The sequence below is a fragment of the Nomascus leucogenys genome, chromosome 4 (assembly GCF_006542625.1).
Source record: "Nomascus leucogenys isolate Asia chromosome 4, Asia_NLE_v1, whole genome shotgun sequence".
Lineage (NCBI taxonomy): Eukaryota > Metazoa > Chordata > Mammalia > Primates > Hylobatidae > Nomascus > Nomascus leucogenys.
The window spans coordinates 141,526,792-141,536,077 of NC_044384.1; positions in this window are offsets into that span (position 1 = coordinate 141,526,792).

Below are 9,286 nucleotides of genomic sequence, written 5' to 3' on the forward strand. Positions count from 1 at the left end.
TGCCGCTGCACTTTAGCCTGGGCAACAGAGTGAGACCCTGTCTCAAAAATAAAATAAAATAACAGAAATAAATTTCTCACAATTCTGGAAGCTGGGAAGTCCAAGACGAAGGCACTGGCAGATTTGGGGTCTGATAGGGTCCACTCTCTTATTCATAGACGGCGCCTTCTCACTGACCTCACATGGCAGAAGGGGCAAAAGAGCTCTCTCGGGCCTATTATAAGGGCACAGTTCTATTCATGAGGGCTCCAACTTCACAAATTCATCGCCCCTCAGAAGGCTCCACCTCCTAACACCATCACCTCAAGGGGTCAGGATTTCAACATATGAATGGCAGGGAGGACACTAATATTCAGACCATAGCAGGGAACAATTTTATTTATGTTTCGAGATAGGGTCTCATTCTGTTGCTCAGGCTGGAGTACAGTGGCACAATCACAGTTCACGGCAGCCTCATACTCCCGGGCTCAAGGGATCCTCCCGCCTCAGCCTCCTGAGTAGCTGGGACTACAGACATGCACCATCACCCCTGGCTAATTTTTTAAATTTTTTTGTAGAGAGGTGATATTACTGTCTCGCCCAGGCTTGTCGCAAACCCCTGCACTCACATGATCCTCCTACCTTGGCCCCTCAGAGTGCTGGGATTACAGACATGAGCCACCGCACCCATCCAGGGTAAAATTTCACAGTCACTGAAGGGGCCATTTTCCAGGAACATCTTCGTGACCTTCCCCACTAGGATTCTAGGAAGGCTTTCGGGCTCTCCAGGATTGTCTTGCCATGATGTGTGTGTAAGGAGTAGGGATAACAAGCCTTCATGAAGGGTTATTGTTTGAAACAGTAACCCAGTACATCTGTGCAGCAGAAATAACAAGACCAGCACGGTCACACCAGTGACTGATAGCTGTTCCTATTCACAAGTCAAATGAGGAGAAAATAGACATGGGTGTGGCACATGTTCCTAAATTTAATTCTATGCCAATTTCTCATTCCATTAATAACCAGGCTTCTCATCCTCCCCCCTATATTCATGTTTTTCAACTACTCTTTATTGAAATTGTTCTGCCTCTCAATCATCAATGTCAGCTAGGTGGAATTTGTGGATGAATAAGACTCACGCCCTTCCTGCCCTCAGCAAGCACAGAGTCCAGTAGATAAGACAAATACATTAGCAATTACGACAAAGCAAATATGAGCAGTCTCATACAAGACAGATAGTCAAAATGCCGGGAGAGTTCAAATGAAAGAGACGTGTTTTCCAATGAGAGGGCTGGCGAAACCTCAAGAGGTAGGTGGGATTTGGGGTGGAGGGAACACCCTAAGTGGTAAGATTAGCATCCACTGCATCCCAGATGTAAGGAAGTTTTGCAGAATTAAGCAAAGGTAGAATGACGATATAGGAGAAGGAAAGTTTGGGGCTAGATTGCAGGTGGAAATTGCTGGGTCATCTGTTAATTCTGTTTTGCTTTGTTTTATTTTGTTTTGTTTTTGAGACAGAGTCTCACTCTGTCACCCAGGCTGGAGTGCAGTGGCGCAAACTTGACTCACTGCAACCTCTGCCTCCCGGGTTCAAGTGATTCTCCTGCCTCAGCCTCCTGAGTGGCTGAGATTACAGACGCCCACAACGCCCAGCTAATTTTTGTATTTTTAGTAGAAATGGGGTTTCACCATGTCAGCCAGGCTGGTCTCGAACTTCTGACCTCAAGTGATCCACTAGCCTCCGCCTCCCAAAGTGCTGGGATTACAGGTGTGAGCCACCGTGCCTGATCATTCTGTTTTTAATTTTTTGAAGACCCACCATACTACCTCATTCCATATACCCACCAACACTGCACAAGGGTTCCAATTTCTCCACATCCTTGCCAATCTTTGTTATGGTGTGTGTGTGTGGTGTGTGTGTGTGTCTGTGTGTTTATAGTGGCCATCCTTGAAGGGTGTGAGGTGGTATCTCATTGTGGTTTTGATTTGCATTTCCCTAGTGATTAGTGATGTTGAGCATCTCCTCATGGGCTTCTTGACCATTTATCTTCTTTGAAAAAATGTCCAAGTCCTTTCTTTGCCCAAGTCTTAATTGGGTTGTTGGCTTGGGTTTTTTGTTGTTGGTGGTGCTATTGTCATGACAATCATTACTTTGGCAAATTCTAAGGCAGTTTTTTTGTTTGTTTGTTTTGTTTTGTTTTGCTTTGAGACAAGGTCTCTCTCTGTCACCCAGGCTGGAGTGCAGTGGCAAAATAATGGCTCACTGCAGCCTTGACCTCCTGGGGTCAAGTGATCCTCTCATCTCAGCCTCTGAAGCAGCTGGGACTATAGCGGCATGCCACCATGACTGACTAATTTTATTTTATTTTTTATTTTTAGTAGAGACAGAGTCTTGCTATGTTCCCCAGGCTGCTCTGGAATTCCTGGGCTCAAGCAATCCTCCTGACTTGGCCTCCCAAAGTGCTGGGATTACAGGTTAAGAGACACCATGCCCAGATTCCAGGGCAGTTTTGACAAATGAGGTGGAGTCAGCAGCCCATTACCCACTGAATAAAGCCTAGCTTTCCTAAGTCCTGCATTGGGTGGTGCCATGCTCACCTGCATGCCCAGTGATTGTCCTGTGCCTCCCCACCACCTGGTTTATTTGCTTAAATCGTCAAACCTCCCTCCTTGATTGGGTTGCTGAAACCCTTCCTACATCTTGCCTGCCTCCAATTCATGAGAGTTGCATTTAACCTCCACAAGGCTCCTATTCCAAATCTGATGAAGCATGGAAAACAAAGTACTTTCACATCCTTGACCGTGATCTGTAGCATATTATTCAGAACTCTTATGATTTCAAGCGACAGAAACCCAATCTGAACCAGCTGAAACACTCAGAGGCATTTAGTATCTCATGGAACCCAGTGCCCCAGGGACAGGTGGAAACACTGACACGAACATCTCTTTCTGAGTTTGTCATCTCAGGGCCTCTCTGCAGATGTTGAAATCTTCTTTTTTTCTGCTAACTGGCCTCTGCTTCCTAGGTTCACCCAGCAAGAAACATGGCCATTGGGATGTCCCGAGCTTTGCATTTTATAGCCCAGCTTAGGTCAGGTGGCCACCCCTTTGCCAGTCAACTTCACCAAATGGATGGAAAACCTCAAGTGATCAAGCTGGAGTTAAGTGCATGCAGGGAGCACCTATGGTAACTGTGGATGGCAGGGAGGGCAGCCACCTAGAAAAAGGTACTGCTGGCCAGGTAAGACCACAGGTATCCACAACTACTACCAATCTGCTGTGAACAGTGCCTCTGAAGTTGTGCAATAAGCAAGCTGTGTGATGCTGGTCCTGGTAGAATATCCTATTTCTAAACTCCAAAGCATCAGATTGGCCTCTACCTCCCCATTTGCCCTCCTCAGAAGATCTTGACACCCAAATTCACCCCATCCTCTGGAGTCCTGTGGTTTGAAATACTGACCATTTGTCCCAACCCTGGAGCCAAGGTCCCAGCATGCTCTGTGTCCAAGTTCAGATTACCACAAAAGCTGGTTGTGAAGACCACAAGTTGTTACCTATTTGTTTTTTAACCAATTGTATATATAACATCTGGTGCTTTTCACAACATCACACTACTTGTCTTACTGTACTGTTTCCCTCCCTAGCAAGCTACCAACATTTCATCTCACCTCCCTAAAACATGAAAAAAAGAGAGAGAGAGAGAGAGACGCAGGTAATGCCTATACTCTCATCTCCTAGGGGGTCCTTGAGACAATGGGTTCCAAAGAGCGGTTTGGAACATGAAGAAAATCCCAATGGGGAGGCCCTGCTCCCAAGTCTCACTAATTCTGGATTTAATTCTCCCCTGTGGGCCAGGTGTTGAATTAGTGGCCCTCCCACCCTACCTTCTGTTTTCTATGATCTCGTCTCATCTGATAAAGATTCCAGATCTGAAAGTCTCTGAGACCAGAACCTTAATCCAATTACACCCTGCTAAAGCAAACAAACTTGGGAACCACAAAGAGGTGGGGAGGTTAACAGCAGACAAAACCTCCACTGACAAGCTAAATTAGCCTTGCCCACCTCAGGAGAAGGTGAAAGGCGGACAGCGGAGACTGCTGGTAGTGATTAACATTTGCTCGAAATTCTAAGGAGATGATTTTTTTTTCCAAGGTAAATGTTAACCTGTGAAAAGAGGAACAGTAACTATGGGAAGAGGAATGTGAAGAACAGAAGGACCAGCCTACTGGGTGGATGTCTTCTTCCCAAAGTAGTTGAGACCAGGTATACTGAGGAACGGTTTTCCATTTATGCTTCATCATCTCCATTGAACAAGGCCACTGAGCTCCAGATGAGCAAGGAAAGATGGAGGAGCTGCCAAACCTGACTTTGGAGGTCCTGGTCAGGAGCCCGATGGAGACCTTCCAGTGCTACACCCTTTGTGAATTTGTCTGTGGGGTGCATTTGTTCTGATGCCATGAGTACCTTCCACTGGAAAAGGCACCATCTCCACCCAACATTTTAGGTACGTTGGTGCATTGGGAGGACATTCTTGGTGCAAATAATCGTCTGAACATTCCTTGCTATCCTTTGGTAGAGGCTCTATTTAACACAATGAAGAGTAGAAAGATTATGATGTGACTGTGTTTTGGTATGTGTGTATGCATGCATGTGACTATTAGTGAAAACTGCTAGTAGTATGTCATTGTGGAGAGAAATTCAGTCCTCCCACAAGTGGTGAGGCCCAATATTAAGGGACAGAACATCAGTAAGCACCACATTAAGGCACTATTCTCGACATCTGGGAAGAAGCAAAGAAAAATGTGACATGCCTCTTACCTTTTAGGGACTTATAATACAGGAAAGAGAAGACTTGTATAAATGGCTAAAAATATACTGAGGAGTATAACTAATAACTAATGCAGAGTGTGCTGGTAAAAGGTTGTGTGGGTTCAGGAATGTCAAAAGTTGCAGCTGCTGTGAAAGCCAATATGGCAGGTCCTCAAAAAATTAAATGTAGAATTACCACATGACTCGGCAACTCCACTTCCGGGTGTGTTCTTAAAACAATTGAAAGCAGAGACTCAGACAGATAATTGCATACCCATGTTCATAGCAGCATTATTCACAGTCGCCAAAAGGTGGAAGGAACTCAAGTGTCCGTTGGCTAGTGAATGAATGAGTAAAACGTGCCATGTATCAACAATAGAATATTATTCAACCTTGAAATGAAACAAATTCTGGTACGTGTTACAACATAGATGAACCTCGAGCGGAAGAAGAAAACAGAAAGACCAGTCCGATGGGTGGATGTCTTCTTCCCAAAGTAGTTGGGATCAGGAATGCTGAGAAACAATTCCCCATTCATCCTTGAACATCTCCGTTTAACAGGGCCACTGAGCTCCAGGATGAGAATGGAAGGATGGAGGAGCTGCGAAGCTTGACCTTGGGGACCCAGGTCAGGAGCCTTCTGGAGACCTTCCAGTTTTATGCCCTTCGTGAATTTCTTTGTAGGATGAACTATATGAAGTGAACTAAGCCAATCACACACACACAAAAAAAAACCTGTAAGATTCCACTTATATGAGGCACCCAGTGAAATTCAGAGACAGAAAGAAAAATGGGGGTTGACAGGGTTGGGGAGGACGGAAGAGTGGGAAGTTACTGTCAATGGGAACAGAGTTTCAGTTTTGCAAAAGAGTTCTGGGAATGAATGGGGTGATGACTGCACAACACTGTGAAGGTACTTAATGCCCCTGAACCACATACTTAAAAAATGATTAAGATGGTAAATTTTATGTAAGTGTATTTTACCACATTTTTTTCAAAGTCATGTAGTTTCAGATGAGACTTTATAGAAATGTTGGCATTGAGCTGCCTGAAAGCATAGATGAATTTCAGTATATAAAGAAGAGGAAGAAGGACATTAGAGACCAGGGGAAGGACATGAAAAGATCAAAGGAAGTAAAGTATCCATGGGTACGCACAGTGAGTGGTTTAAGTTTCCTGGAACAAAGGGTTCCAGAAGGAAAACAAGGTCAGCCAGCTATTGAAACCCAGACAATGGCGAGCCTTGAAGGCTAGACTAAGGAGTTTGGATTTTATTCTCTAAGTCAGCACATCCACCGTTTCCATAGTGTTCCACAGGACACTAATTCTATGAGATGCTCTGAAAAAAGCAGGGGAAGGGAGCCATCGACGAACAGGTTTGAGAAAGGCTGCATAGCCCTATGGCCAATTTGCCATGCACACTAGGTTACATTGGTAAATCCCGACATAAAGAAATCTGCCTCATTTTGCTAAAGTCAGTGTTGCCCAAACGTGTTGGATTATGCTGCCCTGGGATTATCGTGACACCTATTAACATCCTCCAAAAGCATTCCACGTGTTTAGAGAAACGTCTCCCTAGGAAAGGGAGCTACTGGAGCTGTTTAGCAGAGGCATTTACGTGGTCAGAGTGCTGCTTTAGGAAGGCTAATCAGATGGCGGATTGCTGCATGGATTGAGGGGGATAGAGACAAACGACTGGTACTGTGGATATGTCATTAAGGACAGGCGCATGTTAGATTTCTAGTGTCCCAAACACCGAAAAGACATTTCAAGCACCGAGAAGACATGCTGTTACTGAGATCAAATGCTGGCAATCAGCAGACTCCTCCGCCTTCCCCAGATTTTGACTCACGCTACCCTGAAGCATATAGGATCCACCATGGGTTCACGCCCCTCCGTGTCTCTCAGCCCCCAGAGGCACATGAAGTGGTGCGTTGGAGTGACTGGTGCCAGCTCATGGAAGCCGCTACTTGGGAGTTTTCCAAGAACCATTAATAGATGCCTGCCATGGTGAGGCCACCTATACCGTGGAAATCAGCCCATGGTACAAATGAGAACGTTTATTTGGGGGAGGGGGATCCATTTACCAGCACACCACTGGCCAGGTGCCAAGTTGGGATTAAATGTGTAAAGGTGGTATTGGAGAAAGCACTTGTGTGAGGAAAAAAAATATGGGAAGGGAGGTAAGACAGGCTGGGATGGCGTGTCCGACAGCAAACCAGGGAAGGGAAGAGAGAGGACAGAGGGAAAGGAGGTGGTGTGTACGTGTCCCAGACTGCATGCCCTCTAAGGAAGGGTCAGCGAGTCTTCTAGCCAAAGTCAGCTATCCATGGATGTCTTCCAGGAACGGGCGTTAGATCCCCGCAGCGATCAGCCACTCACAGGGAGCTGCCTGCGGGGAGTGCACCCCAGGGCACACACAGCAATCGATGTCTGCGCACAGCCGATGGCACTTGATTTGTTTATGCTTCTCGTTGATGATGGTCCGTGAGACGCATGCTCCTTACCACCACTGCCCACCCCTTGCCCCACACAGATCTATTTCTCCAAGCAGGAAAGTTCAGGAAGCAGCTCCTCCAAGGTTCCCAGGGGCCTTTCTTCCTGAGCGATAAACCACAGTCCCCATGACGGGTCGAGGGTCTTGAAGCATCCTAACCCCTCCTCCGCCCTGCATTTAAATTCCCCTCACCCTCAGCTGTCAGTTCAGCAGGTGTCGGTAGATTACCTGCCGGGATGACCCTCATTCCTGAAGGGTCTAAATTAGAATCATACCCTGCTCAGTCTGGAGTGACTGCACCTGCGTATTCACAGTTACATGCGGGTGAGGGAACCGCAGGAGGCACCTGAGCCCAGCCCCTGGGTTCTGCCCGTGTTCCTCCCCGCCCCCACTAGGTAACAGCGCGCCTGCCTCCTGCTGCTGATTAGGTCAATAACGCCTGCCAGTACGATGGTTTCTCTTTCAACCTGCTGATCCTTGCGAACGAGGCATCCTAAGTGTCCCGGCAGCAGCTTCAACTTGCGGTTCAACGCGACCCTTACTGTGTTTCCTGGCCACAGTGTGTCCTCTTTTGGATCCGGACCTCCAACCCTGCAGAGCCCAGAGTCGCAGAGCAGGAAGCCCCAAATCCCGCAGTGGGTCTTAGAGACTGGTGGTAAGTCACTTCTGCTTCTACTCCTTGGTTTCCAGACTCATGGGTCTTTCCTTTTGGGGACACAATGACATACACAAGTCTTTGCACACTGAAGGATGCCACCTCGCCCTTGTCGGGGTTTCCTCTGAGCTAGCACTTCAGTTGCTCCTTGAAAAGGCCGTGCCAGCATTCTATGAGGCCAGCTGCCCTAGGGGGTTGCAGTGTGTGATGCAGTGAGCGAACCCCATGGTCATGGGCTGTGAGGTGTGTCTCTTAGTTGGCTGCTGTGCTGTGTGGGACTCAGGCCTATGGGTCAGGCATTCTATAAGGCCCCAGATGGTAGTGCGGGCTGAGATGCTATGGGCAGGAAAGGCAGATCCATTCCCAAAGTATCTACACCTGTGAAAACAAACAACTGGCCTTTTTAGGTTGGTGTCCTAGGGGAATAGTGCCATGGCAGGAGCAGCTCTGCTGCTGACATTCAGAGGCAGTGATTAGACTGGTAAACCAGAGCCATGCCATTGACCTCATACATAGCCTCCATCTCCACACCTCAGCCACCTATCTGTTCGTGTTCCTATCATGCCAGTTCTGGGGTGGACACTGAGAGCCAGCATCACTGGGCCAAGTCATCTTGTCTAATTGATTGTTCAGAGGCTCTTCCGTGATGGATGTGTCCTAGTGGACATGAAAATGTGCAACAGAATCGTTCACACTGTGTGCCCACTCTCAAGTGTACATTCACACACCTCAACCCCAGACCTCCTTAGTCACTATCCAGGATTTGCACAAATTCTCATCTTGGGCCACTTTTTCTTCCCTATGCAAAGGGTTGATGACCAGGTGCACTGTTCACAACCCTGTATGCTGGGAAGAGCTTATCTCTCCACTGAGTTTCAGGGCCGCCCCTAAATGTGACTGTCATCTGTTATTTTTCATTTTTATTTATTTTTATTGTTATGCTTTAAGTTCTGGGGTACATGTGCAGAAAATGCAGGTTTGTTACATAGGTATATATGTGCCATGGTGGTTTGCTACACCCATCAACCTGTCATCTACATTAGGTATTTCTCTTAATACTATACCTCCCCTAGCCCGCCACCTGCTGATAGGCCCCAGTGTATGATGTTCCCCTCCCTGAGTCCATGTGTTCTCATTGTTCAACTCCCACTTATGACTGAGAACATGCGGTGTTTGGTTTTCTGTTCTTGTGTTAGTTTGCTGAGAATGATGGTTTCCAGCTTCGTCCATGTCCCTGCAAAGGACATAAACTCACTCATTTTTTATGGCTGCATACCATTCCATGGTGTATATGTGCCACATTTTCTTCAAACATTCTATCATTGATGGGCATTTGGGTTGGTTCC